The 9,925-nt window shown below is 36.0% G+C and overlaps 1 long non-coding RNA gene across 1 annotated transcript; it reads right to left on the reverse strand.

Annotated features, from left to right (window-relative positions):
- Positions 1 to 247: 247 nt before the first annotated feature.
- LOC119543480 lies at positions 248 to 8,872 on the reverse strand. The gene is made up of 3 exons (XR_005218592.1): positions 8,359 to 8,872; positions 7,509 to 7,614; positions 248 to 1,284 (listed from the first exon to the last, which is right to left on the reverse strand). It is a non-coding gene; the product is annotated as an uncharacterized LOC119543480 (long non-coding RNA).
- Between the last annotated feature and the right edge of the window lie 1,053 nt (positions 8,873 to 9,925).

The raw sequence follows: 9,925 nt of genomic DNA on the forward strand, positions 1-9,925 counted from the left end.
TTTGTTCCTTTGCTTTTGTCTGGTTGTGGTTGTGGCAACTGTCGGCTTACTGTATGGTACACAAGGAAGCACATATTTTTGAGATCTGTTTCCCACAAACCAGCAAAGCATGCACTTTTCATAATAGCAAAATAAGTAGAATTGTACAACAGATAATATATGATAAATGTACTTTCTTAGTAACAACAAGAAAAAAACTAAAACTAAAAACAACCCAAATGCCTATCGTCAGGAAAGTGGCAAAATATTAATGTTTTATTCAACATAGAATATTATACATCAGTGAAGACACATTATCTGCAGCTATAAAATCAACATACTTAATAGAAATCTAACATAAGTGAAACAGCAAATTTCAGAAGAATAAATACCACATGGCATCATTTTTATAGTTCTCAGAAACAAACAGAAATAATATATTTTGGGAGGGATGAGATGGAGTAGCTCACAGAATGCCAACATTTCATTAAGAGTAATGTGAAAAGCCAGATATATTATACAAATAAATTCTTTAAATGCTTCATAGACCTTTGGAAGCAATAAGAAGTAAAGAAAGTAAAATTCTAGAGAGGAGGGAAATTTTGAGAGATGAAAGGAGGCTCTGTGACTGTCCTTGGGGGCAGTTTACAATTCCACGCATATGATACAGCCTGGTTTTGGCCCAGAGTACTGCAGCTGGGAAGGGAGAAATATGGGCAAGTTTTAGTGATTTTGAGTGATAATCTCATATTTTATTATAATATTATATGAGTTTTTAAATAGCCAATCTCGGTCATTTTGCTTCATCTCTCGACAGGATCACATGGTTTTCCAAGTTAATTTGTTAAATGTGATAAAATGAAAGATACTGAAATTGAATTCTCTCTTAGATAGGAGGTTTGGTGTAGTGGGCAAGCCATGGATTTTGGATACAGACTCCTTGGATTCTGATGTATGAGATTTTGATTGGAATTGCTGTGCATTTATAGATTAATTTGAGGGAAATTGGCTCTCTCTAATATTGTGTAATTCATATAACCATATCCTATGTTATACATTTCAATAAAATTTTATAATTTGATCCAAGAAAATCTTGCACATCTTTTGTTAGACTTATTCCTCAAGGCTTTAGAATTTTGTTCCTCGTATATAGAGTTTTGTTTTCTACTACGCTTTATGTTTATTGCTGAGGTACAAGAACACTCTTGATTTTTGCATATTTATTTTTGGATCACTGATCTCCCAATAGCTCTAACCATTTGTATGTAGATTTTCTTTAATTTTCTATGTAGATAATCCCATCATCTGCAAAAAGAAAAGACAAATTATTGAGTTTGTCTCTCCCTTCTCAAAATATGTATTGCTTATTTTTCCTCTTTTCTTATGATATTGGCTAGAATCTCCAAGAAAATGTTGAATAATAAGGCTAGTAGAAGTAGTTTTTGCTTCTGGCTCCCGTGGGCTTGCTTCTGAAGTTTTGACATTAAATATGACTTGCCGTAAGTTTTGGGTAGATGCCACTTACTGAATTAAACAGGTGTTACTCTATCAACATTTAAGAAATGATTTATTTTCTTTTGTAAGTTGGTTTCAAATTTATTTACTCTCTTCTAGGCACTAGGAATACAGCATTTAACTCGTTTGAGGGAAGTTTCCTACATCTTTATTCCCTTTCCGTGAGGGTTTCATCTTTTCTCACTTCCCTAGTCCCTTCTCCATGTAGTTTCTTCTTTCTCTTCAAGATGCAACATGGATGCCACTTCCTCTAGGAAGCCATCCCGGATCACTCATGTCTCAGTCAGGATTATCCTTTCTTTGTGTTCCCCTCTCGTGCTGTAATTTTCCCATCCTAGCACTCATCGCTCGCTATTGCAATTGCCCGGGACTTGTCATTGTCCCCACTAGTTGAGAGCAGATACTGAACCCTGTTCATGGCTTTATCTCCAGTAACTAGAATAGTTCCTGGTACAGGGTAGGTGCTTGATAGTGGTCAAACTTGTTAGTTAATTGTTTACTATGCTTTTTCTTTGCTTTTAGAACTGAGGTAAAGAAATCAATTATGCCTGCTTTTATTTTTTAGGCTAAAATTTTGATTGCTTTGAGCTTTGACCAAAATCAGCCCATTGCAGATAAATATAAAATAATTTTGTTGAGAAAATTATTTAATACATTATTGTGGGTCCTCCCAGTGAGAACCAAAGAAAGAAATTCCCCTCTGATTTCTGATTGCAAAGAACAGTACTTTTCCTAAATAACTGCTTTCTTTTTATTTTATGAACGCTATGACATATGAAACTGATTGATTTTTCTAATTCGCTTTGATTGGAAAATTTAGAACCAAGAGGTAATTTACTTCTACCAAGGGTTTATTGGCATTATGGCACAATTTTGTTCCCTTACTTAATTTCTTAATTTCTTTTGTATTTATATATTTATTCATCCCTCTAGCCAATAATATTAAATTGTATTTAACATTGTTGAATTACATGTTTCTCTGTAAATTATCTTAAACCCTTTTTCAATCAAGCAAGGTAAAATATTACTGAAGAAGTCTTCATCTGTTCAATTCATATTAAACGCTGCTAGCAGATATTATTATGCCATGCTCCTGCGTAAAACACTTCAGTGGTTTCACATGGCTTCCAGGGTCAAACAAAAACATCTAGAAAGGTCCACATGACTCTTGATGGTGCCTTTTTTCCATGAAATACTGACAAACATCCACTCAGGGACTTTTATGTCTGCATTTTAACAGAATCATTTGGAAAATAAAAATGTAAATAAATTTCTACGGCATTATATTGGCTTATCTCGCCATGAAAATCATAACTAAAACCTTACATTTTCCCAATAGTTAGCTTTGAATAGTCAGTTTTGTTTTTGTTTTGTTTGATTTAGTTTTTGTTTTTCCCCCACAATGACATCTATTGACTTGTATTTAGCAGGAAATTGAAGTGTTGGAAAGATTATTTTACCTTGGAGGAAATGGAAGCGTTGAAAGAACAGAATGGTAAGAGAGGGCATGAAGATATAACAACTATTCAACTTTTGCCTAAATAACTAAATAATCAAAATTAGCATTCTGCGTCCTGTGTAGCAAACTGCTATGTAGACCACTAGCTGGGTGACAAAATTTGCTCAAAGTCCAGAGCCCTGCACTTGCAATCCCCATGTTTGAAGGTGCCTTAGATTAAATGAAAGTGGTAATTAAAGAAAATCTATTTTCAGGATTTAAATCTAGTCACCCTATCTTCTACCATACCCTTTGTTTTTCTTTCTAGATCTGAACTAAAGGCATTATGTAAATTCTGGCAAGGACAGAAAATCATGGTTTGGGAAAAGTAACTGCCCTAAAAAGTACTTTCCCACGAATGGCTTAAGGAAGAAGTCTGAGTGTTATAATTAAATTCCTTTGCCAAAGTGCTAAAATAGAAAGTTATCTAGTTCTGCCTTAGCAACAGGATCAGAAAACAGAAGCCACGTCCATGAGCATTTTGCAGAGCAGATGGGAGTTTGGGGGACTTCAACTTCCTTGGAAATCAGTTGATAATGATTCTCATTTGGGAAAATTCATAAGCAATTATTGAAAGTAAGAGCTTCAAACAGACGATATTCTCCCAACTCAGACCAGTGTGAACAACTGCATAATGAACTACTTGATGGGATATTATGCATGTACACATGTGAAATTTCTTCAACGTTTGCTGAAATATAAGTACATTATGGTTTACTTCATTTATTTAAATTATCCAACAAACTTTTCCTGGGCCTATTAGGTGTGCCAAAAAAATCTCCTTTGAAAATATATACATATATCGTGCCTACCAAATTGAGCATCATAAATTGATAAGGGATAGTTATGTATTATACGAATTTATATTTTTGTCTTCTCCATCATACTACAACTCTTTCTATATGAAACAGAAATATTTCTAATATAAAGCTTAAAACACATTTTTTAGAAGTACACCAAATAGATTGTGAACTCCTTGAGAATAAAAGCCTTGAGGTCTAGTTTTTTTTGTTTTGTTTTGTTTTGTTTGTATTCCTGAAACCACCTATCACAATGCCTGATAAGACTGGGTTAGATGGTCAATAAATTTGAGTTAAATTAAACTGTATTATGATTAATCCCACAAATTTCTGCCTTTGGCAATTTATTTAACACCAATGCTATCTGGCAAACTGACCTCACCACTGCGATGGAACTGCTTTACCAATAGTCTACAAATTGATACCTGTTATTGATGCTTTCCATTCTTCATAAGATCCGAAATCTTTAAAGAATTTGATGTCCTCGTCAGTTCTCAATCATCTTGCTTGAGTTCCCTCATCCCATTCTGTCCTAATTCCTTCTCATCTCTTAGACCACTGCTTCTCAGTGTGCTATGTGAGCTCCTTCTCCTTTGCCATCCTGAAATTCTCCCCTTATTCTCTTGTTCTTGAAGGACTCATCATCATATGGACATATGCTAATAATACATGCTAATGTGCTATATGCTAATGACTCCTCTTTATCACCTCTGCACAGGTCTCCTTCCTGAGAGCCAGACCCAGATACCCACCATCTTCTCTGCTTTGTCCAACGGAGTTCTCAAGTCAGGGTGTTCCAAGCTGTCCTCACCATCACTCTCTGCTGGAACCTGCTCCACCCTCATGTTCTCACAGGGCGATTAGTACCACTCTCCACCTTCTCATCCAGGCTGAAGGCCCCCTCCTTTGGGGCACTGGAACCATGCCTTCTACTGGCCCTGCTCTGTGATCCCCAGGGCATTCAGCCCCAGCCCCATCCTCCACCCCATTTCCACACTGCCCTCACCAGCATCAGGCTTTCACCTCTGCTTAAAATTTTCTTTCTCCAAATTCAATGTCTTAACTGATTTTTAGACAAGATTTGCTACTTTGCAATATGTTCTGCAAAATTCTAGCAGCCCGTTTTGCCAGGTAATGGGTATTTCTGTTAAATACTCTAGCTCTGTATGTGCTGCTCTAATTCGTGTGTTGTCTCTGTGTTCCCTGTGGCCATACAGTGTTTTCTGCTTACATCTTGGGTGCTTACTGTGCCTATTGGAGGAGCAACATACTTCTGGTTTAGAAACATAAACGCATATGGTTTCGCGTAATAAAATGCAGGATATTTCATTCATGTATCACATATACCCGCGAACAGTAGTGAAGAGAACCCCATGCGGGCTACCTACATTTATGAATGGAATTCGACCTAAAAGCACAGTTCATCAGTAAGGCACTGGCCTCTCTGCGTGGTATAAGAATATTGCAGCAAGGTGCAAGCGGCCTCCAGAGATTTAAGCATTCATAGGGTTTTTCTTCTAGCCTCTACTAAATGTCTGTTTCTTTTAAAATTCAAATTCCAAGAACTAAGTTGTCCACAATTCCGTATCTATGTGATCCCAAGGAAACGGTTATGGAAATCTCCTTAAAATCAGGAATTCTGTTTGTATGTTTAAATATTCAAATTAAACATACTTTTCACAAATTTAATAAATTTTATTTAATAATGAAGACAACATTTCAAAGGACTATCTAGAGCTGTAGACTACCTTTATGACAGCAGTGAAACCAATATTTTCTGATTATTCAGGTTTCAAGGGGTTAGTTATACTATTAATAGGTTTAATGCAATTGAACAATTTCTCTGAATTCTATTGAACCCCAAACCATTTTACTGGTTTTTGCAGTCATTAAGACCTCAGGATCACAATTTATCATTTGTTAGGCAGTATTCCACTGCCCAAAGACAAAACACAGTAAAATCATACCAAACAGACAGTTGATTTTGAATGAGGAAGAATTTATCAAAAAATAATTTAAAGATTTAAAAATATATAAGGAGTTTGAAGATGATATTTTATTGTCATTTATAACTGAAAAGATTAAAAAAAGCATGGATTTTATACACCGTAAAAAAATAATTGGCATTTCCCACCGTGATGTTAAGTTTCTGAGCATGACCATTTGAACAGTTTGTCATATTAAACCTGTTTAAAGAATTTCTTTAAAACATGTTTCCAATGAACCCTTTCAGTGTATTTTTTTAAAAACAAATCTCCATGACTGCAAGCCACATAAACGGATATCACTCTGCAGAATTCCCTAACAATTCAGTGGCATGTTTATTTTTTAAGGATATTTTTTTCTAGCATGGATACGCAACATGCAATGTACCATTTAATGTTCCCAGCCAGCAACAAGCAGAAACTTCTGAAGTGATAGCCTAATTGTTTAGTAAATCACACAGCTCACACATTTCCTAAAGCCTAGTTGATCTTACCCAAACAAAAATGTTCCTTCTCTGAAGTTCAGTATCAAGATTTGTTACTTGATTAAGACTAATTGAACTCAGACAGCATTGATGACCTTAAAAATATTCTTTCTTCTTAATTTAAAATGGAGAATTTGGAATATAAATCAACATGTGGCATCCTATGTACATTTGTATATTACTTGGCATGTTCTAACTGGCCAAGGTAATTAATATTGACTTGTTACTAATAAATATTTTTAATTGTAAAATAACTGCACCAATTCTTAAAAAGCCATTATCACTGGTTGGTTGGTTTTTGTTTTTTTTTTTTTTTTTCAGCACTACAGAATTTTTTTTCTTCCTAGAACTCTTCTTAAAAAAGAAAGGGTGGAAGGAAAACCACTTGAATTTACAGAGTGCTTCAGGAAAATAATCTCTCTCTTCAATTAAACCTTTCAAAAATCTATGCGTAACACTTTGCAACCACAGGTTGGTTTTATTGCATTGTGTGCTGTGACAAAGTACCATAATTAGCACGTAGATGTAATTTACCACTGTTTCATTAGAGCTGATTGCCTAACTACCTGGGAAGTTAACATGGCTTCTCCAGTACTTGACCTGCCTTATTTTTCTACTCTGTAGCTGTTTCTGGGAATCAAGCAAAGGCATTCATCGCTGACAGTGACAGAAAAATAATGCTGATGCAGGTTATAAAACAAGAAAAATAGGTAGTTTAACTCTTTACCTCTTCTGCCCTTTCCATTTCTAATTGGTTTGATTTTACGATGAGAGCTCCTATGGTAGAACAGATCTGACATTCAGCTAAAATGTATCATTAGAACACTACATCATGTTTATTTAAATTATATTGTTAAGCATTTCTCTTTTGAATGTCGAATTTCACAAAGGCATGGGCATTAAAACGAGCCATTCTTGACTTTGAGGGATTGTACAAGTTAGGCAGAACAATGAGATCAATTTAAATGGCTTGAGGTATGGGTAAGGGAAACACATTTTAAAAAATCCAAAAACCATCAAGCAAAAGTGGATGAAATGCTAAAATGTTATCAAGAATAACTTGTGCGATGTCTTTAGCCATTGGCAAAGGGCCAGGCACATGATACCATCTACTCTTTAACCCCTCTCCCCAACTATTTATGGTGGATGATGCATCAACATGGTACTCCTATGTCAAAGTGGAAGGGTGATCTCCTACCGCAGCCCCCAAAACCCATACTTTGATAGGAGAACAGGTGCTATATACCATTATAAAAGCAATGCTTCAGAGCAAGAGGCAAACATGCAGATAATCCATTCCACAGCCAGGCTTGTGATTGCTTCTAAACCAAAATAGTCCATAACGCCTCCATCTGAAAAAAAATATTTAGAGAACAAGAACAAAACAGCATGTAAATTCTGCTTAAGCTATTTACATTCTGACAGAAGAAAGATGGGTTTTATTATCTCTCATAATCTCTCTGCCACAAACTGACAACACACTGCACATTAAGTAGCAGTATTTTTTTGTGTGTGTGGCTAAAATTAAAGTAGTTTTCTATAGGAGACATCTTAGGTTGAATTCAAAACGTAGAGCAGATTTATTTTTGTGATTTTTTAGTTATTTCCCAAGTTCATAAATATTCCAACAAACTTTTCGGATTTGGTTGTGGAGACTTTTTGATGCAGTAAGTCACCCTTCTTAGAAATTTCTAGTGCTTATGAAACCTTGCTAGGCACTTCCATCCTTTGAATTATTCTCAACATTTACATGCTCAGAAAAAGAGAAAGAAAGAATAAGAGTCAGGAGAAGTGAAAGTCCTGGTAAACTTGATGTTCCCATCTCCATCGTTCCTAGAATCAATGCTTATGAGTTAAAGAAAAAGGTGGAAGAGAATGCATTTTGGAGGAAGGGATGCAAAGAGTGGCACTAAACAAATAATAATAGTGGTAAAAATTATTATTATTATTAATTATTATCATACATATTTAGCCAAAGAAAAAATAAAGGAAAAATTCCCACACTGTAACCAGACCCTATCACAGTGAGCTATTGTGCATCAATTAATATGGAAGGAAATTGCATGCAAATACCTCAAATACAAAATGTAGAATACCTTTCCACTGATGATTTTTAGTTGTCAGGACAAGTGAGACCCAAACAGCAGACGGAATGGTCCCAGCACGCTGTTGCCTTTTTTTTTTGTTGTTTGCACAGTAGCTGTCAGTTCAGCCTCGCAGGTAGTGAACACCCAGCAGGAAGAAGGGGTGGGACCCGACGATGCAGCCTGAACTGAGAGCAAATTTAAATTACTGAGCCTTTTTTTTTTCTTTTTTATTTTTCTACTCTGCGACAAACTGAAAAGATTCCAGCACGCTAATTTAAACACCCTGCTTCTTCTTTGCCTTTTTTTTTTTTTTCTTTTTTGTTTTTTTGGTCTCCCTGCTTCCAGGATAATTAAAAGAAAAACCTATAAAGGCAACATTCCTGTAAGCGAGTTGGTGCTGCAACGTGCTGGTAAGAAAATGAATTTAATTTTTTTTTTCCGTCTTTGCTTTTTGGCTTTTCCTTTTTTTAAAAGAGCTGAAGGCTTTGTCTGTCTAAAGCAGTCATAAGCGTGGCTTCCCTGCCGTGAGGGGTTAGTGTGTAATGAAAAGGTGTAATTGCCTGATATGTGACCTTGGCGTCATACGTATAATGGGTAATAGCAGCATTCTCGTCTACCCTGATGATGCTTTTCTCTGCGAATTGACTATTCGCCCAGTTGCAACAGGGCTAAGATTGTCACACTATGACAATGAGCTGTTGATCGTTTGGGGTTTCCGTGTCCTGTCAGGGAGAATTCTTGAGTTTCTCCAAGTTACCCGCTTACAGGGGTATGGCAGGTTTTAGCAGGTCTGTTACAGAGCCACAACTGTTTTGTTGTTTTCTCATCAAACAGGAAGTGCAGTTTCCAAACTTTTTTTAAAAAGTAACGCTGCAATTATCTTAGACTTCCTCGGTCCAGATAATGAAGCAGACTAAAAGTGAGTGCGGAGAGAAGTTATTTTCAGCCTTTTAATCGCTAACTAGTCTGGAGTTCATTAGACAGTCAACTGTGGGAAACCGCGAATGTTTGGGGTCCTTGTTTTCAAGATGCCAACTTTATTTTTTTAAAAGGGCAAATTTTAATTCGGGCTCAGTTAAATTCAACAAGTATTTCTGCAACCTCTGCCTTGCACCGTGACTCAGAATGTTCTTGCCCATTGGGGAGAAACCGAAACTAGGCAGTATAATTTTCAGCTAGCAGCTTTTCTTACTACCTTTGGAACAGATCAGATCATTTAAGGCAGATTTCAAAATATGGGGCTGTTGGCTCTAAGATAAAGTTCTAAAGGTTAAATCTCCCACAATCAATGTACTTCTCTACCTTCCATGCATGCAAATTTTGCTTGTGTCAATTTGCCACCTTGGCCAGTACATTTTAGACTGCAATTTAATATTGTATAGAAAGAAAACAAGGACTGAAATTGTCTCTTGCTTGTAAACTAAACCTGTCCTTGGAGTATATATCTATGTGGCGAACTTTGCTTGAGTTTATCCTGGTTCTAATCTCAGAAGCTGGGGACACATGGAGAGGTTCAAGCTCGTCAATGAGTCTACTTGAATTGTGATCAGGAAACTTAGGAACAAGGACTTTTTTT

This window comes from Choloepus didactylus, chromosome 8, assembly GCF_015220235.1.
Source record: "Choloepus didactylus isolate mChoDid1 chromosome 8, mChoDid1.pri, whole genome shotgun sequence".
NCBI lineage: Eukaryota > Metazoa > Chordata > Mammalia > Pilosa > Megalonychidae > Choloepus > Choloepus didactylus.